Here is a 25,838-nt window from a genome sequence, read left to right as displayed (position 1 = left end):
ATATATATATATATATATATATATATATATATATATATATATATATACACATATATAAAATTGACCCCTAGCCCCAAATCCCTCTCTATTATCCTACCTTTATGATCAGAGTTGGATGCTGGGTAAGATTTGAGGACTCTTTTTGCCTGAGCTTAAAGTAGTTGGACACAATAACCGAGATATGGAAACAATCTAAATGTCCATCAACAATGAATGGATAAAGAAAATGTGAGATATATATCTCACATCATATATATATATATATATATATATATATATATATATCACATTTTATATATGAATATATGTGAATATAATTCAGGCTTAAAAAAAGAAGAAATTCCTGCCCTTTATGACAACATGGATAGACCTAAAGGGCATTATGCTAAGTGAAATAAGCCAGACACAGTAAGACAAATACTGTATGAGCTTACTTATACGTGGAATCTAAAATAGTTAAACTCATAGAAGCAGATAGGAGAATGGAGGTTGCCAGGGGCTGGGGAGAGGGAGAAATGCGGAGGTGATTGTCAAAGGGTACAAAACTTTACGCAACATAAATAAATTCTGGAGATTTACAGCATAGCGTCTATAGCTAATAATACTGTATTGTATACTTAAACTTTTCCAAGAGGGTAGGTCTTAGGTTAAGGGTACTTATCATACACATGTACATATAACGTACACATACAAACAATTATTAATAATAATAGTGAGGGTGGGAGAAAACTTTGGGAGGTTACGGGTATGTCTATGTGATAGTTTCACAGGTATACGCTTATCCCCAAACTCATCAACTTGTACACACTAAATATGTACAGCTTTTTTTTACATGTCAGTATACCTCAATAAGTGGCTTTAAAAAGCAAAAATAGTTTGAGCATTCTGCTTAGGCATTGACCCTTTGCTTGTAGCCTTCAAGTAATCAGTTAATCAGTAAATGGCATGAAAGGATGAACTCAAAGGGAAATATTTCCCCTACAGCCTAGAACAGAGCTGGCTTATGATGTCTGCTCCCATTTCCTCTAAGCCCATCCCCAGATGGCCTTCTAAAGTCAGGGAAGAGAGGGTCAGGGAAGATATGCCTCCTCTAGAAGAGAGAAGAACCTGCCTTCTCATCACAACAGTCCCATGGAGGGGAAATGGAGGCTCAATCCAAAGAGAAAACATGATACAAAAGATCCACCAGAACGTGATTTTCAAACTGGGCTTCTGGAGGTCTATAGATTTATTATCATACATCTGGAGATTTCCATAAAATCTGTTTCCTTAATTTATGTCATCTATAACCTAAAATAAATTACTGTAAACGTATTCTAAATGTCTTTGCTTATCATTTTGTACCTGAGTATTGCCACTTCATTTCAGTGCCTGCATTTCTACTTATATGTGCAAAATCTTTTGACACAAAGTCATCACTTAAGTGATATCATTTAAAAGGCAATGCAGGGCTTCCCTGGTGGCGCAGTGGTTGAGAGTCCGCCTGCTGATGCAGGGGACGCGGGTTCGTGCCCCGGTCCGGGAGGATCCCATATCCCACATGCCACGGGGTGGCTGGGCCCGTGAGCCATGGCCGCTGAGCCTGCGCGTCCGGAGCCTGTGCTCTGCAACGGGAGAGGCCACAGCGGTGAGAGGCCCGCGTAGCGCAAAAAAAAAAAACAAAAAAAAAACGGCAATGCAATTGTTTTTAAACTCTGTCTCGCTGAACGCCAGGAGCACAAGGGATCTACAACCTCTCCAGTGTGAGAAACATCACAATAGTGCCTTTCCCCTAGTCTGGCTCTATTTGCAATCTCCCTATTCCTACTCTAGAAAATCTATACTCTGAGTCTCGTGGTCTCACTGTGACCTTGGAGACTAGGTTTTCCTTGACTCATATCAGGGGCCCTTTTTCTCGATGGTGTTGATCAGAAATGGGAATGAGGTGAGGAGGGGAATAAAGAAAGACAGAGGTTCCTACGAGACTTTAGAGTGTCTAGCCAGTTAGTGGTTTAGCCCAAGATCTGAACAAATAAAACAGCATTACTTGAGTATTACATTTGGACTATTCCAGATGGATCTAAAGTAACCTTGAAACTGATTTCAAAGTACTAGATTTTCTACTTTACATGGACAAAAGCAGTCTATGTTGTTGAAAGCCAAGAAACAAAAATGGATGCAGTATCTTGTTGACTGACCAAAAGTGATCAGTAAGGTAATGGCATTGTATGTCTTGCTTCTAAGGTCCCTTGGTACTCTGAACTTATTTACAAAACAGAAATAGAGTCACAGATATAGAAAACAAACTTATGGTTACCGGGGGGATTGGGGGGGAGTGTAAATAGGGAGATTGGGATTGACATATACACACTACCGTATATGAAACAGATAACTCATAAGGACCTACTGTATAGCACAGAGAACTCTTCTCAATACTCTGTAATGACCTATATGGATAAAGAATCTAAAAACGAGTGGATACATGTATATGTATAGCTGATTCACTTTGCTGTGCAGCAGAAACTAACATAATATTTTAAATCAACTATACTCCAATAAAAATTTTTTTAAGTACGCATGTGCTGACATCTCTATGCTAAATGTATGACACAATGAATTTACTTTCTTGCCTCATTAAAATATTCACATCAAAATATCGAACTAAGGATAAAGAAGGAAAAACAAAGCTAATCTGTTAATTTGCCAGCTCTAGAAAAATGACTTTGATGTGCCACTGCCTACTGAAGTTTTCTGTTAAAAACAAATCCAATAGCATGCAAATGTGTCTACATCAAGGATACACTCAAAGGGTGGTCCAAGGACCAACAGCATCTGTGGCACCTGGGAACCTGTTAGCAATGCAAATGCTCTGACCCTTCCGAGACACCCTGAATCAACATTTCTTGAGTGTGAGGCTAGCTCTCCATGCACCAGTTTGAGAAGCAGTGCTCTAGATGGATGGACAGTTGACGCGCATTAGCAGGTTGATAGAATCTGCATATATTGGAGACATAACTCACGTAGTCACGATTCTGAATTTTAACTCAAGGCATCAAGTAGCCTGTGAAAGTCCCTACTCCCTGTTTGCTGTTCCCTCTCTCCTACCTGTTTGCCCACAGGAGAGCATAGGACAGCGGCTTTGTTTTCCCAGACTTTTGAAGTTTTAGAAGTCAAATTGAGGGCTGAAATGGAACAATGCTTATATTTCTCAGACTTCCCGGCAGACTACATAACATATTGTTAGATTTTCCACGAATATTAATTGTACGAATGAAAATCTACCTCTATAAAAAGAAACGGCAGGCCTAGTAAGCGATAAACCATTTGGGAAAAAGTGAATCCAGGCCGTGTTGGTTCTAAGAATTTTATACATTGTCATCTTTCCAGAGGCTGTTGGACCCTGAACTTAAAAACACAAATAGATGGAAAATTTCAAGAGGAATCTACATGCCTTCAAGGTTTTATTTTGTCCTGCTGCTTATGTATTACCAAAAATATCTCTAGTTTTCTCTCGAATGCCATTGATTGGTCTGGACTGGCTTAGAATTCAAGTTTGAATTCTAACAGTCTGGCCCAGATGCAGACACTGTTCTTGGTCCAGATTCCCTGGTTCTTGGTATCAGTCCCCTGGACACTCCCCTAGCTGCTATGTGCTTTGATGCTAACAGCTCCCATCTGTGACCTAGAGGAAACTGTCCTTAAGCCACCAGATCTGCTGTCTCCGTAGCTGGGAGTGCATTCTAGGCCTTCACGGTACAACTGACTGACGGATGAGGAAACACGAAAGCCCTCCACACTCAGGGCAGGACTCTCCCAAGTGCAATTTAGGGAATTTCCCTGTGGAAGCTCACTAAGAATCAGGCTGAGATGGCACCCTGGCTTGGCCCCCTCCTATTCGCCGTGCTGCTTTAACCGCTTCCTTACTAGTTTCTCTTGGAAGTCAGTCCTTAATAAACTGGCGTCGTTGACTTAGGGTTGACGTCTGGGAAACTCAGTCTAAGCTACTCAGTATGCCAAATCTCATCCAAATTCAACCAGCTAGAGAGATGAAAGAAAATAATTCAAACAGTATGTTGTACACCAACATCAGATACACCTTTGTCATCAAGACTTTTCTTTCCACACCATAGTTCCTTTTCTAAATACAGAAAATTGTTAATGTTCTATAATATTGCTGCTGGTATTTCCCTTTAGCTAGAATTCTTCCCTGAAATGGGCTCCCAGAATCCACCGACCTGTTTACTTTGGACAATTAACTAGAAATTCGAAATATCTTCCTGTACAACACCATAAACATTGGAAGTTGTAACAGATATCTTTTATTGCACAAGTATAATTGGGCATTTTTAAGTTTAGTATTAATCTTAGTATGTGGGGAAGTATAAGCAAACATTATACTAAATCTTCGTGTTTCTTCATATTTAGAGTGCTTTCTTCAAATTAATCAAAATCAGAAATATACATGACCTAAAGAAAGTCAACTATAATTGATTTTAACACTGGAACAGCTAATAACCAAGGTAAAATAATGTTAATGAAAATTAAATAAAATGGCATTTCTCCTCAAATAATCAATAAAAATGAGCATGGTCAACATATGAATAATCACACATTAATTTAAATAGAAGAAATTTGTGTCCTCCTGCATTTCTCTGTCATTGTTAGAATGAGAAATGTTTTTTCTTCTTTATCAAAGGCTGAACTTTTTAGGCTCACGCAACAATTGCAGCCCCTGACAGGCATTCTGTGAGCAACTAAGAAGCTCAGGAACTGTTAGTGATACTATAGAAAACTATAGAAGATCTTCGTGCACAGAGCAATCATCTATTCCTAACAGAACTGAAAGAGAGAAACTAGCATTTCTCTAGGAGTGCCTACCATATGCTAGATACTTTTATGTGTCCTATTTCATTAACTGAGTCCTCACAATTTGGGAGGGAGCTCTGAGCAGATACATTTTCACTGATATCTGAGAAGTCCAAGATGACATGGTTTTCATAGAGTCAGTATGTGCCACAGGTGCAATCTAAATCCTGACATGTTTTACAGTACAGGACATTCTCTCTCATTCATGGAAACCTTAGAAGTTTGGCACTACTGCATTTTAACTTTTGAGATCAAGAAAATTAGGCACATAGGGCCCAAGGTTGCACAACCAGGAGGTGACAGAGCAAGAATTAGAACGCAGACTTCCTGCAGAGTTCATGCTATTAACCGAGATGTCTTGCTTCCCAGTCAGACCTTGGGTTTAAGATGGTGAATCGAGCACGTGTACATGCCTTTGCTCCATCCAATGGGCCCATTAAAATAATGGTACTCATTATAAGTCTCTATTGACGTTTCCTTTTTTTAGCTGTGGTAACTGTCTTTCTGATAAAAAAATTAATAAGAAATAAAAATATAACACTTGAAGTTATAATGGAAACTCCCACACAAGCAGGCGCCCAGGGCCAGCATCTAAGGAGGCCGTACTCTCAGGTATGTGCTGTACAGGTCGGTCAGCCCTGGGCTGCTCCCAGCTTGAGCCTTGTTCTGTACAACGAAATTGAAACTGTTCATGAAAGGTCATTTTCTTTTCACTGTCTTATCCTAGTACTTCCGAGGACTCCGTGTGTCTGTCTATGGATGAGGTGGGGAGATGGGGAAAAGCCAAAGACTTCACACCTGAGGCAAAGGAACCTTTCCCTTTTAAAAAGAAATCCTAAACATTTAAAGTTAAAACTCCAGCAGCAGTGTGATGCAATGCATTCCAAGTTTTCAAAATAAAGATGATAAAGGCTCAGCAGGCTGCTTCTTGCAGCCCCTCTACCCCTCTCACTCGAAAAGATTATACCTGCATTTCTCCTTCCTCACATCTTAGTCAAAAATAACAAATTCAGGGCTTCCCTGGTGGCGCAGTGGTTGAGAGTCCGCCTGCCGATGCAGGGGACACGGGTTCGTGCCCCGGTCCGGGAGGATCCCACATGCCGTGGAGCGGCTGGGCCCGTGAGCCATGGCCGCTGAGCCTGCGCATCCGGAGCCTGTGCTCCGCAACGGGAGAGGCCACAACAGTGAGAGGCCCGCGTACGAAAAAAACAAAAAACAAAAAACAAAAAAACAAATTCAGGAACATTTTCTCATTCCTGTTACTCTTCATAGGACTTTTTTTTCCCACTACCCTTCATCAAATTTTACCCATCTACATATATTTATGCATCAGTATTTTCCATTTATCACTGCATGATGTAATTAAAGCTTACTAAAATCATTTCTCCCAGAAAAAAAGGAGAAGGAAAGAAAGAAAGGGGGGAGGGAGGGAGGGAGGGAGGGAGGGAGGGAGGGAGGAAGGGAGGGAGGGAGGAAGGAAGGAAGGAAGGCCATTCTCTTGCTTTTAGTAGATGAAGGCTCAATCCTTGGTGGGGTCCCTTTTCTTGACTCTACTTAGCAGTTCAGCTCCACAAAGGTACTTCTTGAAGAGAACCAGAGGCGTGCTCATTCTGGCCCTCAAACAAGAAGCGCTTTCTCTTTCACAAAGAAAAGTCCATGCTTTATTTAGCTTTACGTACTTAGTATTTTATGTGTCATCATAAATTCTAGCCTTATTATTTCCTTTTTATTCTAACCTGAGAGAGAGTGAGAATCCACATTTACCAAAGGTGCTCAGATGATAGGTTAACCCAAAACCTTATTATCCTGAAAAAAATGTATGCACTTTAAACTGCTCCCATTCATTTCACACAGGTAGATGACGTTCACATCTGCATTACAGATCCTTTGTGTAGGATAGATGGGCTTTGAGCTGGGGCTGCTTCTCAAGGGTGATGCAACAAATGAAAACTTCCCTTGAAAAAAAAAAAAACAAAAAGGAAAGCATGTAATTTCCCAAGGTAACAGCACTTGGTCACTCAACAAATATTTATTGGGTCCTTACTATGTGCCAAGAAATGTTTTATGAGCTAAGGATAAAGCAATGAAAAAAACAGGTGAAAAATCTTACTCTCGTACCAAAGGCACAAATCCATGAGAGAAAAAAATTGAATGAAGTTGGACTTCACTAAAATTTAAAACTTCTGCTCTGTGAAAGACATTGCTAAGAAAAGGAAAGCCACAGATTGGCAGAAAACCTTTGAAAAAAAATATCTGCTGAAAGACTGTTATCCAAAATACACAGAGAAGTCTTAAAATTCAGCAATAAGAAAACAAACAACCCAACTAAAACATGGACAAAAGATCCGAACTGGCAGCTCACCGAAGAAGACATACAGATGGCAAATAAGCACAGGAAAAGACGCTCCGCCTCATATATCATCAGGAAAATGCAAATTGAAACAACAATGAGACACCACGACGTATCTATCGGAATGTACAAAATCCAGAAAACTGCCAACACCAAATGCTGGCGAGGATGGAGAGTAACAGGCGCTCTCATTAATTGCTGGTGGGAATGCAAAGTGTACAGTCATTTTGGAAGACAGCATGGCAGTTTCTTAAGAAACTAAACATACTCTTACCACATGATCCAACAACTGCACCCCTTTGTATTTACCCAAATGAATTGAAAACATATGTCTACACAAAAACCTGTACATGAATATTTATAGCATTATTATAGCATTTATAGCAATATTACAGCATTATTCATAATTGCCAAAACTTGGAAGCCATCAAGATGTCTTTCAACAGGTGAATGGATAAACAAACTGGTACACAAAAAGAAATGAACTATCAAGCCAGGCTAAGACAGGGAGGAAACTTAAATGCATATCACTAAGTGAAATAAGCCAATCTGTAAAAGCTACGTATTGTATGATCCCAACTATATGACATACTACAAAAGGCAAAACGATAAACAATAAAAAGATTGGTGGTTACCATGGGTTGGATTGGAGGGAAGGAGGGAGAGAAAGAGGAAGAGAAGGAGTGAGAGTGGGGGAGGGAGGAGCAGGTTAGGGAGAATATGGGAACTCTGTACTTGCCACTCAATATTTTTGTAAACCTAAAACTGCTCTAAAGATTAAACTCTATTAATTTTTTTTAAAAGTCCTACTCTCATGAAACGTATAGTCCAGTGGGGAAGAGGGAGGTGCAGGGTGTGGGGAACCAATGAGTAAACAAAATAATGTAAATGGATGATAAAATACAGTAGAAGTGATAAGTGCTATGGAAAAAATAAGGAATGGAAGAAATAAAGGGAATTCTGGGCTGGGAGGGACCATGTAAATAGAGTGGTGGAGGAAGAGCTCACTTGGAGGATGATAATTTGAACACATTGAAGTGAGGGAGTTATACATAGGATATCTGGAAAAATAAAATACTAGGCACGCCGGCTGTGTTGGAAGACGAGCAAGTAGGTCATTGTGACTGGAGTGGAGTGAACTAGAGGGAGTGAAGGTCAGAGAAGGTGAAAGGGAAGCATAAAGCAAGATCTGCAAGGTTTTGAGGCTACTACTAGAACTGTGGCTTTACTCCTAGGGAAATGGGTAGCCATGAGGCTTTGAGTAAAGGAGTGACAGGTTCTGACTTTTAACAGAATCACACCTGCCATGTTGAGAATAAGCATACAGAGTAATATGTAGAAGCAGGATCCCAGGTAGGAGGCATTGCAATAATCCAGGCGAGAGGTGATGAAGGCTGGGACTAGGTTACAGCATCAGAGCGGAGGGAAGTGCTCACATTCCAGACAGACTGGAATGAACGGCCCAGAGTTGCAGCACAGATCAGCTCCAAAAGGCAGTTCCAGAGAGGGGAGGGATGAATTGGGAGACCGGAACTGACATCCACGCACTACTATACATAAAATAGGTAACTAATAAGGACCTACTGTGTAGCACAGGGAACTCTGCTCAATACTCTGTAATGGCCTATATGGGAAAGGAATCTAAAAAAGAGTGGAGCTTGGTGCTCTGCGACCACCTAGAGGGGTGGGATAGGGAGGGTGGGAGGGAGGCGCTAGAGGCAGGGGATATGGGGATATATGTATATGTATAACTGATTCACTTTGTTATACAGCAGAAGCTAACACACCATTGTAAAGCAATTATACTCCAATAAAGGTGTTAAAAAAATGAAAATAAATAAATAAAGACTGGATTATATGTACATGTACAACAGATTCGCTTTGCTGTACACCTGAAACTAACACAACATTGTAAGTCAACTATACCCCAATAAAAATTTTTTTTAAAATGAGAAATGCGGAAGTTGAAAGCAAAAAAAAAAAAAAAAAGAAGAAGGCAGTTCCACCTGGGGTAGAAGAGCCTCTGAGTGGAGAGTCACTTATTCCGTGCAGATGAGAGATCATGGGTACCATGAAGGGGGCACGGGCATAGCGTCAGACAGGTCCGGACCAGTTGCTGTTTCCTCTGCTAACCAGCTCTGTAAGTCATGATTAATTTACCTCTTGAATCTTGGTTCCCTTATCTAAAAACTTTAATGATATTTGCCTTGTAGACGTGATGAGGGGATTAAATAATATCTAATAGGTACTTAAACAATGGTTGTTTTCTCTAATGGAAAGATTCCTGTGGCCAGTGCCTACTTCTGCCCCCAGGAGTGAGATGTGACATCCTTGAAGCTGCAAGTCCAAACATAAAGGTTAAGAAGGGGCCAACAACCAGGACTCTCCCAATCAAGGTTTGCCTGGCCACTACCACTGCAGAGTGCCCATGTGACAAGAAGAGGGGGCAAACTTAGCCCCGGGGCATGTTGTCCATGTGATTCCAGAGAGCCTCCTCTTCAGTGAGTGCTTTCTGTTGAGGCATTGACATGGAACACAAATGTCCTCATTCTCTGCACCCATTCCAAGATGTCCATCCATGTGTCTTTTCAAAAGACTTCCTATCACCCTTCTCCAATCTTGTGTTTTTCCAAGACCGCTCAGACAAGCCAGCATGGATCAACCACAAGCAGAGAAGATCTATGTATTCCTCTGGCCCTCCAGTCATCTAATCTGTTCCCTAATCGAGGTATTTCCCATATTTATAGTAACCATAGTAGGGGCCTACTTAAGGTGGGTGATGCTGAGGAACAACCTCAAAATCTCAGTGGTTTGACACATAAATGGCTTATTTCTTTTTGATGAAAAGCCCACTGCAAACCCAGCCTAATCTTCAGAGCAACTGTCCTCCATCTTGTCCAAGTAGAAAGTGGTTCCATGTCCTTCGGACGCTGCAACATCTGAAACACACAGCTTCCTTAACTATCATGAAAAAGAAAGTGAGAGGAGGGTATCATACTGGCAGTGAAATGCTTCAGTTCAGAGGGTGACACTGACCCAGAACTAATCACACAGCCCCATCCAACCACAAGAGATTGGGAAGTGCCATATTCTGTGAGCTTAGAAGGGGAGAAGCAGATACTGGTGAACACTAGTAAAGTAACTCTGTGACCTGTGCCACAGCTGTAATCTGATAACTCTGCCAACATTACTTCTATAAGTTGCAGGAATTGTGGTTTCAAATAAAAGTAAGACTGTTTACTGTCATTTTTCCACTAAAAGAAAAATTACTGAGTGCTTATTGATTCAAGCAAAGGCATGAATTCAAACACAATGTACACAATGTAGGTTTAAGCTAATCACAATAGTCCCCACTCTCCAATTTGGAACAACTTCCTCTATGGTTGGATAGGCATAACTAAGACTAGAAAACTCCGAATACTGAAATGACCAGGAGAGAAAGGCAGTTGCCATTGCTAAGATATTTGAGGTGGAATTTCCCTAAAATCCACTTTTACCCCAGCACGTGACTACATACATAGTTGCTGAACTTAAACTTAATAGATGTTTTTATTTCTTCAGTTGAATCAACACATATTTATGGAGTATTTGCTTACTGCTAGACATTATACTAAATAGTGAGAGGCACACTATGAAACACAAAGGTCTAATTCCTGACCACGGAACACAGACATACTAAGAATAGGTATAGGCAACAGAAGACTCCGTAGGGTACATTGCAAAGTGGATCACCCCAAGAAACTGACCCGGAGAAAAAGGTTTGAATTCAAGAGGTTTATTTCAGAGGTAATTCTAGAATGAGTAGGGGAATGAATAAGCTTTCTATTGCTGCCATAAAAAAAAACGATCACAAAGTTTAGTGGCTTAAAACAACACAAATTTATTGTTTTATAGTTTCGTAGGTGAGAGGTCTGACACAGATGTCTCTGGACAAAAATCAAGGTGTCAGTAGCCACTGCCTTCTCCAGATTCTAGAGGCCACGCCCACATTCCCTGGCTCATGGCCCCCTTCTTCCACCTGAAGGAGACCATCTTCAAAAGCAACAATTTTGCATCTCTCTGGCCCTTCATCTATCATCATGTCTCTCTCACCACAGTTGAGAAAGGTTCTCAGCTTTCAAAGACCCAGGCCATTAGATTGAGCCCACCTAAATAACCTAGGATAATCTCCCTGTCTCAGATTCCATAACCTTAATCCCATCTGCAAAGTCCCCTTTGCCTTGTAATGTAACATACTCATAGGTTTTAGGGATTAGGGTGTAAGCATCTTTGGGGCCATCATTCTGTCCACCAAAGGGAGCATGGAAGTGAGACATCAGAGAGGTGGAATCCCATAGAGTGTGCACATACAATGGAATACTACTCAGCCATATAAAAGAACAGAATTTTGCCATTTGCAGCAACATGGATGGACTTGGAGGGTACTATGATAAGTGAAATAAGTCAGACAGAGAAAGACAAACACTGTATGATATCACTTGCATGTGGAATCTAAAAAACACAGCAAACTAATGAATATAACAAAAAAAGAAGCAGACTCACAGATTTAGCGAACAAACTAGTGGTTACCAGCGGGGAAAGGGAAGAGGGAGGGATGATAGGGGGATTGGGGAGTAAGGGATACAAACTATTAGGTATAAAATAAGCTACAAAGACATATTATACAACATGGGAATATAGCCAATAACTATAAATGGAGTATAACCTCTAAAAATTGTGAATCACTATATTGTATACCTGTAACTTATATAACATTGTCCAGCAACTATACTTCAATAAAAAAAAAAAGAGATGGAGGGATAAATTGGGAGATTACGATTGACATATACACACTACCGTATAAAAAACAGATAACTAATAAGGACCAACTGTTTAGCACAGGGAACTCTACTCAATACTCTGTAATGACCTATATGGGAAAAGAATCTAAACAAGTGTGGATATATGTATATGTTTAAGTGATTCACTTTGCTGTACAGCAGAAACTAATACAACATTGTAAATCAACTATACTCCAACAAAAATTCTTTTAAAAAAGAGATGGAAGCCCATAGAATGTGCATTAATAAGCAGGTCACTACAGTAGGCACTTGGGGGCTCAACCCTACTGGGGACATTGGGAGATGGTGTAGAACTCACTTCAGAGTTGTCTCATTCTAAGGGACAACTTAACAGCCTGAGGGCTGTTCTGAGGGCATCTCCTAAAGGCTCCTGGGAGTCATAGATGAGTCCAGGAGGAAGCTGACAGCTCACTGCACAGAGCAACTGTGCTTGGTGAAGAAATATGGCAAGGTGCCAACAGCACCTGCTACCCAGGTGAAGAAATATGGCAAGGTGCCAACAGTACCTGCTACCCAGAGAAACAACTTATTATTTCAGAGTCAACGCAAAGCAATAGATGAAGCCTTTATAATCACTGCATCTCTTCATCAGTTAGGAGTGGTTTAATGGAATTACAGCACCAAGATCCGGAAAGCTGGGTTCATGTCCTTTATCTACCACACAACATTGAATTATGGGTCCAAACACTTGTCTGAGCTCCATTTCCAATCTGAGGAGTTGGACTAGACAAACTCTACAACTCCTTCCAGCTCAGGCACGCTGCTTTTTATGAGTTTTCAGGCTACTCACCCTGGTGACGGCTATGGCTTTCCTTACACATTTCATATAAGAAATCCACACCAAAGCAGGGGGCAGCTGCAAACAGGCACTTTTCCCCAACTCAAATTTTAAATGTCAACACACAGTTCACTTATAAAAAGTCACAGGAAACAAAAAAGAATGATTTAATGGGAGGGTGTAATTCTAATGAATGCTGCCTGCAATTGACTTGGGAAGCTAACCAGGGAAAACCAAGAATTGACTAAATCAGACCTTAACCAACCACAGGGAAGTTGGAAAATCGATCAGGTATGCCAGACTGCAAACATCCTTGACCTTGGGAATGAGTTCTTGACCTTGGGAAAACTTGTGAGTCAACACAATATTTCCTGGGAATCCTTGAGGTGGATTTGAAAATGCTCAGACAGACTCTGAGTTTGCAAATTAATCTAGTTCAAGATTGAAGTTCACGCCTGGGAAAACAGAACTGTTTTGAATCCGTATGACAGGGGGTGAGGGGGAGAAGCATGGGTGTGAGCTGCCTTTCAGTCACTTGGCTTTGCTCTCAGTATATACATTGGTAAACAACCAGATTCCATCTCCACCATCATTCATGTGTAAGTTCCCACAGCCCTCTCTATCCGTTGTCTTATGTCTATATAAATGCTTTGCATTCAGGGTCACGTCTTTTTCTGTATTTTTCACCTTTATAGGAAGAGGAGTTCACCCAAGTTGAACAAATGTTAGGAAATGGGTATGTAGTATGCCTGAAAGGTTTGTTTTTAAATTTGATGGTAATCAAGTTAATGTGGGCAGATACACACAGCACTATAACGACACAGTTGTAATAATTTTAAAGTAATGACCTCGTTTTTTATATACCACATGTTCACATTCCTGGGTGAGCCTTCAGATGTTCCCCCTCCATTGTTTTTATACATTAAAATTGGATAGGCATTGATTTTAAATTATTCAATGTCTATTTTTTTATTGGAGTATAATTGATTTACAACGTTGTGTTAGTTTCTGCTGTACAGTGAAGTGGATCAGCTATGCATATACATATATCCCTTCCCCCTTGAACCTCCCTCCCCCTCCATCCCACCCATCTAGATTGTCACAGAGCGCTGAGCTAAGCTCCCTGTGCTATACAGCAAGTTCCCACTAGCTATTTAAAATAACAACAACAAAAAAAAGTATTTGTAACTAATTGCTGGAATAGAAGACATCCAAACCACTTACAGTGTGTTCAGTTTATTTTAACCTTTCAAAATAATAAATTCTGATTATAAAGTGAAGATACAATTACGTGTAAGCTTATCCTTATAAATGAATCACACTTGAAAGTTTATTAAGCATGCTTGTATCTCTTATCACATCCAGGACTCCTAATAATGCTCTCAGGTAGGAGACAGGTATAATTTCACTTTATAGAGAAAGAAATTGAGGTTCAGAGAAGCTAAGTCATTTGCTCAGGGCTATTCAATCAGAGATCAGAAAGCCCACTTCTGGCTCCATTCCCACCTCATCCTTACCATAAGGAGAACTGGGGTCTGCCAGCGCATTAGCCCCTCCAGACATGATGAAATGGACAAAATGATCCCATGTCTCCAAACTCTCTGTCCTATAACTTTTCCCTTTGACTCTTGTAAGCATCCAAATGCTCTCATGCTAATTTCTTAGCAAAACCTATGCTCAAAGAGGATATAAAATCAGTTAATATGAGTATGCGGCCTGGTGTTTTCTCATCCACCAAAGTTTCACTTTTAGTAGAGTTCTGGAGCTTAAGCTCTAGTAACGAAATTTTAGGGAGCCTTGAACTGAAAAGCCGTGGCAGAGGGTTGGGGTTTTGTGAAAAGAAGTTGTGAGGTAGGAAAGAGGGAATGACACCACTTTAGAACACCAGCTCTGTTTGTTGGGCAATCAAGTCTTTCGTGAATAAACTAGGTTCTTATTTTCTTTTTTCAAGCCTTCTCTACTCATGCTCTCCTCAGTATTCCTTATAATTTCAGAAAATTTCTTTGGGGAGTTTTGTTGTGATATGGAACATTGAGGCTTTCTTCCAAAACATGGTTTTTCAAAATGTGTTCTCTTAGAAACCAAGTGGTTTGTGTGGTGTACATTTTCATCCCTGTCTGAAGCATAGTTTCCAAAGGCGAGAGCCGCACATGTCCGCTGGTGCCCTGCTGGCTTTGGCAGCCTGTGAAAGCCTTTTCTGGGTGATTTTGTTCACCTAACACTTAGTTAACCTTGCAGACACAATATAATTATTCATAGGACTCTGCCTATGGGTTTACTGAGTAATGATGATGGTCGAAAACTACAGATTTTAAATTTTTTATTTGATTGTTATTGAAGTACTCTTGACTTGGTTCCTTAAAGCTACCATTCCACTTATTCCTACACTTGTACAAATAGAAAAATAACAACAACAAAAATTCCAGTACGAAACAAAAACAGACTAACCGATATAGAGAACAGACTTGTGGCTGTCAGCTGGGGCGGGGGTGTAGGGGAGGGAAGGAGTGGGATTAGCAGATGTGCACTATTATATACGTAGGATGGCTAAACAATAAGGTCCTGCTGTATAGCATGGGCAACTATATGCAATATCCTGTGAGAAGCTATAGTGGAAAAGAATATGTAAAAGAATATATATATGTGTATATATATATATATATATATATATATATATACACACATATATATATAAAAAACTGAGTCACTTTGCTACACAGCAGAAATTAAACATAACATTGTAAAGCAACTATACTTCAATAAATCTTTTTTAAATTCCAAAGATAAAATATAAATTTAGTTTATCAGAGAATACCTTTGCTATGCAGACATGGAGTAAATTCTTTGTGATGAAGACTCTACTCATGCTATGGAAGAGACGTAGTCAAAGGAAAGCGGGGTTCTGGTTTGCTTGTGTGTGTGGAGTGTGGGTTGGGGGCATAATGAGCAAGCCTGAGGGAGAGGAACAGAAGAGGAGAGGCTCTGAGCACTGAGCCTGTGATTCAGGCAGAACGAAGTAATTTTAGACAAGTTGTTGAACTCCACTGAGCCTCTGTTCTCTCAGCTGTAGAATGAGGGGTTGGACAACTGTGTCTTAAGAACCCACCCAGCTCACTGTGCTTCCACGAAACCCAGCCTACCAGCCACAAGAAGCAGGGAAGACAGTTAAGAAACTCCTGAAATTTCCACCCCAAAGTCTCAGGCTGGAAGCCAACCCTCTGTCGAGGCCCCTGGGGAAGATGCATTCAATGGCTGGGCCACCGACTTTTCTATAATTAGGGTCCAGAGAGGGAACAAGAGACTTTTCCTATAACATATGCCCTTTTGAGGAAAATGTCAACCTAAACAAGATGAGGCTCGTCTCCCAAACTCACCAATAAATACCACCACTTAGGGTTCATAGATTCGTTTGGAATCGCTATCTGGGAAACAGACATGAAATAAACTTTTAGAGTTGATTCCCAGACATGACTCAGAAAGGAGGAATATCCAACAGCACTTTACTTCCATCCATTCTGTACTCAATCTGTACTTGACTGCTTGGACCAGAATTCACAAACCAAACCCAAAGGGGCTCAAAGTATGAGGTTCGAGCAACGCACACTAGAATTTGACTTCCTTAAATACAAGTGTTCACTGGCGTAACTGGAAGATGAGTTCGCTCCAAGTCCCAAGTGAAAACAGATACTCAAGTATCCCTGCAAAGAAGAACTAGCAAACTCATCAACTATGATTCCACAGACACCGTAACATTTGTACTGAGTCCAAAGCCTTGCTGAGAGCTGTCAGCCTGTGAAAATGCTACTTGAACGTGGCTCCCATTACGCCCATGTGTTTGAAATGTCAACTTATGGAAATGTAGCCGCATTTTTATTTACTCAGTTTTACTAAACACCTTACTAAAGGCAAGTTCATTTATGCAAAATAGTTATTAACAGCTACCATCGAATCATTAAGATAATCCAGGGCTTCCCTGGTGGCGCAGTGGTTGAGAATCTGCCTGCTAATGCAGGGGACACGGGTTCGAGCCCTGGTCTGGGAGGATCCCACATGCCGCAGAGCAACTAGGCCCATGAGCCACAACTACCGATCCTGTGCGTCTGGAGCCTGTGCTCTGCAACAAGAGAGGCCGCGATAGTGAGAGGCCCGTGCAACGCAATGAAGACTGGCCCCCGCTTGCCACAACTAGAGAAAGCCCTCGCACAGAAACGAAGACCCAACACAGCAAAAATTAATAAATAAATAACTAAACTCCTACCCCCAACATCTTCTTAAAAAGAAAAAAAAGATGATCCAATGTATCAGCTTGATCATTTCTCTTCCTTTTCACTGACATTTGGTCCAGGGGTGTTTTGTTGATCCAATGAATGTAAAGGAGGGTCTATCTCAGTACCTACCATTGCTCCTGAATGAGCAGTCGTTTTGGTAGGCCAGCAGCAGAGAAGGCTAATTTAAACCCTAAATCCTGAAAAGGACCGTTCAGGGGTGATTAACCTGTAGAGCAAGGAAGGACTTTAGGAATTTGTAGAATCAAATGCAGTATTATATGACTATGAGAATATGCACATTTTTTCTGAGAAGATCATTCATAATTCTCACAGGGTTTTATGACTTTAAGCAAATCTATGAAATCCATGTAAAAAAATCCTTTGTCTAGGAAGAACTTGGGGACAGGGCAAAAACTTCCAAACATAAGATGCATTGGAAGGTACCCGACAGAGGGCAAAACGTCAGCTGTGACATGTTAAAGTAACGCTAGAGTCACATTGACTTGAGCGGAAATAATGTGGGATGGCAACTGGGATACAAGCCTCCCCCAGGGGGAGGGACACGTTGGTCCCAGGTTAAAAACCCAAGATACATTCCTAATATCAAGGTTGAGGTAGATGATTTTTCATCTAGTTGAGCCATCTTTAGAAAACCGGGAGATCAGAGGGAGAGTGAAGAAATCTGTGAGAGCACTGGGTTCAGAGAAAGTAAGAAAGTTATTTTGTGTTCTGAGCTACAAAAGAACTATTTAGCAAAATATAGGTAGGCAGCATCCATGGCCAGCATTCATGGTCCAGGTGGCTGCCTTAATAAAGGACCAAGAAAGAAAAATATTCTGCTTTCCAGGAATGAAGACCGTCACTTTGATCGGAGACTGGGGATAGAAGTAGAGAGAACTAACAGCAAATTTCACATGAGGATTTGGAGCTAGGGAAAGCGTCAGTTGCTTTGATGATGAAGCGTGAAACACTCAAGTAGCCATGGAGACAGCTATGCTTAAACAGAGGCTGGGTTTGCGGGTCCAGGGTCACCCGCCACTCCTCCACCCTCATTCCCCCGGGCCTGGGTCTCTACACATGAGTTGATGTGCACAATGGACGTTTCTTCCTGAAGTCCATGGGGAGAGGTCTGTACATGGGTGCCAGAGAGACAGGAGGGAAAAAGCAGGATAATGTTAAGATGACAGTAATATCTGTCCCTACTTTGGGCTATTTTGAACACCTTGGAAAGTGGGTATCAGTCCGTGTTTTTCGGAGCGATTTTGTGAGTTCCTGATCATAGGCGGGGCCACTTTCCTCCCCGCCACCTGGCTGTGCCTGCAGTGTTGCACCCCTGAGGGCTGTGGAGAGACAGTGGCACGACTTCACGCCCGTGGAGAGTGGGAGAGCTGGCGGGAAGAGACGGGCCGTTACTCTCACACTGAGGCAAGGCCAACCTTGCTGCTTCTTAGTACCAATTCTTCCCTCCAATAATTTGCAGAAGCAATCCCACAAGCCATCTGGAGTTTCTAGAAGCTCATGAGCACATTTATGTCTGAGCCCATGTGACCCTCTCTCCGAAACTCTGAGAAATGAGGGATGAAGATTTTGAGGAGAGGCAGAAAGAGCTTGCACTAAGAAGATGGGGCTAAGAATCTAGAAAATTCCAACATCAATGTTCAAAGTATGCTCTTAGACACCAAAAGGAGATGAGGTCCCGGCTGAGGTCTGTATGCACTTCCTTTCCACCCTCTCATTCTCCTTTTCCTCTACTCCAACTACCCTACTGCAGCACATTCTCCCTTTAGCCAGGTCCTACGTGTTTCTACGACCTACTTCTCGGTGCAGCACCTGCTGCACTGACCACCCCTGCACTCCTGCAACTCTCTTCGCTTTGACTGAGATCATCTGTTCTCCCTGCTTACTTACAGCAATCTTCCCAGCTGCTACCCAAAGCTTCCAGCTCCTTCTCTGGACAACCCCAAAACGTCCCACAAGATCATTTGCAGCTTTTTAATTGGATATCTTGGCAAACACCCTGTTTGTGTAAGACGGTCTTTCTTTGTAGAGGAATTTCATACTTGGTAAAGACTTGAGAAGGTCCTTTATTTTAGCTGTAGCCATTGACTATCATTATAGTTTGTTCTAAGTCATTTTACTGCATTTAATTTTGTAAAATGTTATTTCAGCTGTTGCCGTCAGAAATAATTAGATCTATGTGAGATTTCTTCCTTCCTCATCCGGCTGCCGTCCAGAATTATGTCAATCATTTGTGCTTATGATGTCATGGTTTGCTTCCATGGTAACAAATATGCAGTCACAAGTACCTCATTATCATTTCATTAAAGTGATGACATATTTATAGTATGCAGGAACAACATATTGCCCCTTTAAATAACGTGCTCCTATGGCGTGCATTAATACCCTTCTTCCTGACTGTACATTATTTCCCTGTGGTTTGCATCATTTCCTATATATACTGCACACTGCTTGCTTGTTTCTTTCTTGCTTAAAAGAAATAAGGCAACACAAAGGTATTAAAATAAGTAGATCCAAGGGAGAAGAAACATTTACAATAAGAAATTCAAAAGACTGTCAAATTACTACCAAAAAAATCAAGCTGTTCAAAGCTTCATACCTAGCAGGATTTACCAACGTGTTTATTGAAAATATTAACTCAGAAGTCGAGAGACAATCAAACAATATTTTAAGTAATCTAGAATAGCTGCTCCCCGTACTGTAGCACTCTTAATCATGCGTCTGTAAAGAGACACTTGAAATGTTGGCACACTAATGACGTAAGTATAAATTTTGATTTCACTGAGGATGCAATATCAGGTGGCACATTTCAGATCGTTCTGTGAATGTGGTTCTTTCTTCTTGCCGCTACCATCCCCCTGCCTTTTCATGAATCCTATTCAGAAGTGAAACATTTATTCGGTTCAGGGAGATTCTCTCTGGAGGGGAAATAATTTTATCAGTAAGACTCCCTGGTGATGAGGCTGACTGGGGACTGTTGTTAATCAGCCTTTTTGACATGGCGGCTTGAATAGCCCTTCCCATGATGCTCCGTGATTCCACCTTAACGCTTTCCCTTTGAACTCAACATGACTCGTACCTGCCTTTTTCTCCCTTTGTGTGTCTGAAGTTATCCCACTATTAACTTTAATTGGAAAGGTGCCTTTTGTTCCCCTACTGGAGTCATACAGTAACCACTGAACTCCCTAGGCTAAATTTCAGGGGTAGTTAAAACTTAATTATTTTAATAACTGAGGGGGATAAATAATGATAACTTGGATAACTTGACAGTGATTAGTAGGAAGTTACTGAAAAGAAGCATACATTTGTATACATTTGACTTTTAAAAGAAGTTTCAATTCAAAGGCTCCTCTGAAAAGAGGAGAAGAATAGAGCAGGCTGAGAGGTGGGCTCCATGAGGATGTTTGCATGAGGGTCGGAGGAGCCTCCTGGCAGAGGACTGACCGTGGAGAAGGAGAGGGTGTAAATGAGAGCAGTGCTTCCGCATCAGTGAGGAGGGCTGATTAGAGCACGAATGGGTCTACTCTGGGATGTACCTGTGAGTGAAAACAGAAAGAACTGTGTCCGTTGAGTGTCTAGAAGACTTCGGAAGCTTCGGGAAGACCTGCTTTGGAATCTGGTAGCACAAAGTTCAGGGAGACAGACTCAGCCACTATCGGTTTGTTGTATTCTTTGGAGTTCTTGGCAGCCCCTCGGGGGCGGGGACAGACACCAGTGCCCTGGAGAACAAGCATGAGTCACTGAAACTCAAACACCGGCAAATACCACCAAAAGCTGTGACACCTTTGTCCAGCGTCCAAAGTCGAGCGCCCCTGGTGGACGTTAGCTGCTTCACAGGGATCAGAGGCCCTAAGAGGATCTCAAAAAAACACGAAGTAAAAAAAAAGCTATCCATGTGATAGCTTAGAGGATGCATTTGTGGGTACACCAACGATATTATCAAAACTATAAAGACTAGAGGTCTGGGGTCTTAGAGGAGCATGTTAAAATCCTACAATAGCAGTAGATGAGAGCGGTAGAAATGTACTAGTCTGCCATGTTATTTTGACCCCTATTTGACTTCCAGAGTCTTGTATTCTAGAAAAATGGCTGATCGCTATACTGGAAGCAAACAGTTGGACTAGTACCCAGATGGCTATCAATAAAAAAACTCTTGATATGTTTAGATTTGCTCTCTTCATTATCCCAGAGATCAGTGTTTATAATAAAATCAACGAATCAAATCATATTGACATTGTCAGTTTCAAGAGTGAAAACAAGGTTAATCTATTTATTGTTGTTCTTTTGGAAAGTACTTTTTGTCTTATTTCAGGAACTTGTTAATCTTACAAAGTGCAAGGAGGGATCAAGTGTCTTTCAAGCAAGAGGGAAGATCGGTCACCCAAAGGAGAGGGCCAAACAGACTCACCACATTTTTTAAAAATCAAGGTTGTTAATAACTAAAGTGACACTAAATCCTTTCATTGCTCTGTATGTAAATATATTTCTCTGTGGGAAAAGGTCTGCCTGGGGGAGCAGAACATCTAAATTCTAGCCCCAGATTTGCCTTCTACTTTGGGACCTTCGGATAAGATACCTGACTTCTCTAAGCTTTAGCCCCACTGTATTTAAAATTATGTTAATAACATTTTCCCCACCTCCTTCAGAGATGTGTGGACAGCAATGATTTATGCGAGAACGCTGTGTAAACTGTAAAGCATGTAGCAAAGATAAGATACTGCAATTTCAGTTTCATTCCATCTGGCTTCCAGCTCCACATGCCTTCTGAGAACTTTGTCCTCTTGAGATTTTCATGCCCTTCCCTCCTGCTCTTGCGCTACCTTCGATATGGTCTTCTGAGGAGTTACGTTTCCTCTGAGACACACGAGATGAAGCAATCTAGAAGTTTACAGACTTTAAATGGGATTGACTTAACATGTGACCACATCAACGGGTGACGCAGCTGCAACTCCACCCTTCCTGCAGAGCCTGCTTTTCTGGCATAATTAAGAAGTTAAGATGCAGAAAAGGACAATTACCTCCTGATTCATAGTATCTGTGTTGTTCATTTGAAAACTCTTGTTCCTTTTCATCTTGTGCCTTTTTTCTCCTTTCTCTGCATTCCCAGGGCTCTCTTCCTAATTTTTATTCAGCGTTTCTTTCCTAAGGCCCTTAAGGCAGCCTAGTAAGAATGAAAGGATGTGCAGTTTGGGGTCAGAGAGATCTGAACTCCAACTCTGGCTCTGTTACTTACTAGCTGTGTAACCAAGAGGAAAGTATTCACTCCTCTTTAGCCTTGATTCCTCCTCTATTAACTGGTGATAACAACACCCACCGTATAGAATCAGATATATTTATATATTAATATATTAAGTGCCTGCTGCACTGTAATTCATCACAGTTTAACAAACATACATCATGGACCAGACCTCACTCACATTTGGGAAGTGGTTAGTAAATGACAGACATAGCAGGCACTAAATAAAAGTATCCACCTCTCTATGCCATCTCCCTTTTTAATAAGGCCTCTAGAACCAAGGCTATTCTCGGGAGAGTGGAAGCCCTCTCAAGGCTCATGGGATAATGGAAGCCCTCTAAAGCCAAATCTAACGACACTACAAAATCATAGAGTTCAAAAAGGAGACAAATCAAGTTACCTATACTTACTCCTTTGCCTATACTTACATAAGACCAAGACTACTACAAACTTTACTTTTATGGAAATGGGCAAATAAACATTCTGGACCATATGAGCTAGTTTCTGAAGCCCACAGTGGAGTGGAGAGTCAGGCAGGGACGGATGGCAGAAATCAGGAAAGAGAGTGTCTCAGTCCATTCGGGCTGCTGTAACAAAATACCATAGACTGGGTGGCTTATGAACAACGGAAATTTGTTTCCCACAGTTCTGGAGGCTGAGAAGTCCAAGATCAAGGTGCCAGCAGATTCTTTGTCCAGTGTGGGCCTGCTTCATGTTTAAAGATGGCTGTCTGCTCCTTGTGTTCTTAAACGGTTGAAGGGGCAAGGGAGCTCTCCACTGTCACTTTTAATAGGGCACTCATCCCATTCATGAGAGCTCCACCCTCACGACCTAAGCACCTCCCAAAGTCTCCACCTCCTAATACCATCACATCATGGCTTAGGACTTCCCACATATGAATTTGGGGAGGACACAAACATTCAGTCCACAACAGGGAGATAAGAGCCTGTCAATGGCAGAATATAGACACAATCACCCCCCAAAGAGTCCACACTGAGTGGAAAAATAGTAAAGCATTTCTGATCAGTGGTGGTAAAACAGAGTCATGACCACTAAGGATCTGAAAGGAAGGTGCTTGCAGGTATGTTTGACCAGAGGCAGCAGTCTTGGAAAGGCACAGATTCCGGGAGAGGAGGATATTTGGAAGGGGTGGTAATGCTTAGGGACATGGTGGTGAAGAATAGAAAAAGGCAACTGATGTAAAAGAAAGTAAAAACAAGGAAACACACTGAATTTCCCACCCCCTCACCCAAAAGCCATCATTTACTAAAGAAATATCATTTTACTGTACCAACAGACTTTTAGACCAAGAAACTTAGTAAGCCACCCAGTTTCCTCTCCCTTGCCTACAGTAAACACCTATAATTGCTGACCCAAGAAAAACTATAAGAAATTTAACACTGCATCCCAATAAGAATTAAGTTTGTTTAATGATCTATTTAATGAAGGAATATCTCAAAACAGAGATTCAAAACTCAGTGAAGAAATAAACAACAAAAAACCCACAAAGGGGCTTCCCTGGTGGCGCAGTGGTTGAGAGTCCGCCTGCCGATGCAGGGGACACGGGTTCGGGCCCCGGTCCGGGAGGATCCCACATGCCACAGAGCGGCTAGGCCCGTGAGCCATGGCTGCTGAGCCTGTGCGTCCGGAGCCTGTGCTCCACAACGGGAGAGGCCACAACAGTGAGGGGCCAGCGTACCGCAAAAAAAAAAAAAAAAAACCACAAAGATGAGAAGAAAGAGTTGATCAAACTCAGTAAAGTAATTGAATTTTTTAAATCATCTCAGAAATGAACACTAAATTACAAGGTGCCCAAAGGAAAAGAGGTTTGGATAAAAATGTGATTGGAGACATTGAAGAGAGGGATCGCTGAGAAAACACATAAAGAGATATAAAAAACATGAGAAATAAAATTACAAAGAAGATGCAACATACATTTAATTTGAGCATTCTGGGAACTGCAATCCAAAGCAGCTTTCTAAAAATAATAGAATTGAATCTTCATACTGAAAATGCCTACAATGTATTCATTTCTGTCAACTACAAAATGTATTTTAGTAAAGCGTTTAAACTTTGTTAAACAAAATTTAGATTTTTTATTAAAAATAATCTTCATTCATAAAAGGCCACCTCACTTACAAAGGGAAGAAATCAGGTGAGTCTCAGACTTCTTGGCAGCAACATGGATGCAAGACAACACTGCAGCAACATTTTTGAAAAACTCAAGATGGTAAAGCATAAGCTCAATGATCTTAAATCCACTCAAGCTTTCCTTCAAGTACCAAGGTTATAGAAAAACAGTTTTAATCTGCAAGAACTCAGAGAATACTGCACTCATAGGTCCTTCCTGAAAAATCTACTAAAGGATTTAAACCAAGAGATGACTGGAGAAACTGGCAAAAAGTCTGGTGATGAGAACAAAATATATTGAATAGAGCTGAGAATAAAACAAAGGTGGAGGAAGAGTGGAAGAATTTTATGTAAATGTTATATGTTTTGACAAAGTAGAAATAATTCAACTGAAAACTGGGAGAAGTAGGGAGACAGAGGCACATAGAAAAAGTTTATTGACTGTGCTGTAGATCGTAAGTGGAAGTCAAAGAATTGCAAGATTAGCTTCCTAAATACCTAAGGATGACCCTGCATACCAAGATAAGACCATCTCAGAAGAAACAGTTAATATTTGTCACTACTGTGTAATATTTCATTATCTTATTCTAGTCTAACAATAGATAATCTTATCATTTTCATATTTTATATTTCTATTCATCTTTTATTATTTTATTATTTTTTAAAATGCCTCCACTGCCTAAAACTGAGCCCCATTTAAGGCCACGCAGATTATATTCCATCCATATGACCCTAGGAGTAATGGACTTGACTCTGGAATCCTGGCAAATCAGTAGCCATGGAAATGACTCAGTCCAAAAGACCTGAGGCAGAGAAGCTAGATCAGCCAGGTATCAAATGGTAGCTTCAGGAAGGGAAAGAGGCTGACCAGCTGTGTTTCTTAGCAATCCATGATTTACTGCAACTTTAAGTAGCATGACTCTGCTTTGGTCAAGAGGAGCGACTTTGGAGCAAATGGAAAATATTATCCAGAGGAAGTTGCTAGTTACATAATAGCAAATACGAATGCCTTAAACCATCTGACTCCCTCAAGTGTCTTTCCTTTCCTGTTACACCAGTGCCATTCTGGTAATCATTTTACTCTTCTCTGCTGAGTTCTTATAAAGGATCTCTTAAAGGCTGGAAAGACACCCAAAAGAAAGGGGTGATTTTCTCCCGGTGAAGTTGTGATCTCTATGACAGATCGTAGGCTAAAATATTCAGGAGACATCCTGCTCCATGGGCTTATAAGACAAGTTAGATTTCCTTGCAAGCCAAGAACTAGGCTTTAGAGATAACTCCTGAGAGCGGACCGTTTTGAGGATCACAGAAAGACTAACTTAATTCCAGTCATAAATTGGCCTCTTTGTCACCATGGCTAATGCATGTTATC

General features: G+C 41.1%; 1 protein-coding gene across 1 annotated transcript in view; it reads right to left on the bottom strand.

The window, feature by feature from the left end:
* Positions 1-25,838, bottom strand: part of CUNH7orf25 (chromosome unknown C7orf25 homolog) — a 110,752-nt gene that overhangs the window by 8,142 nt on the left and 76,772 nt on the right. The gene's annotated exons all lie outside the window — the stretch shown is intronic.

The sequence above is a fragment of the Monodon monoceros genome, unplaced genomic scaffold (assembly GCF_005190385.1).
Source record: "Monodon monoceros isolate NGI ecotype Baffin Bay Population unplaced genomic scaffold, NGI_Narwhal_1 Super_Scaffold_2, whole genome shotgun sequence".
NCBI classification, from domain to species: Eukaryota; Metazoa; Chordata; class Mammalia; order Artiodactyla; family Monodontidae; genus Monodon; species Monodon monoceros.
Note: the sequence above shows the minus strand (reverse complement) of the source record. Positions and strands in the feature narration are given on the sequence as shown.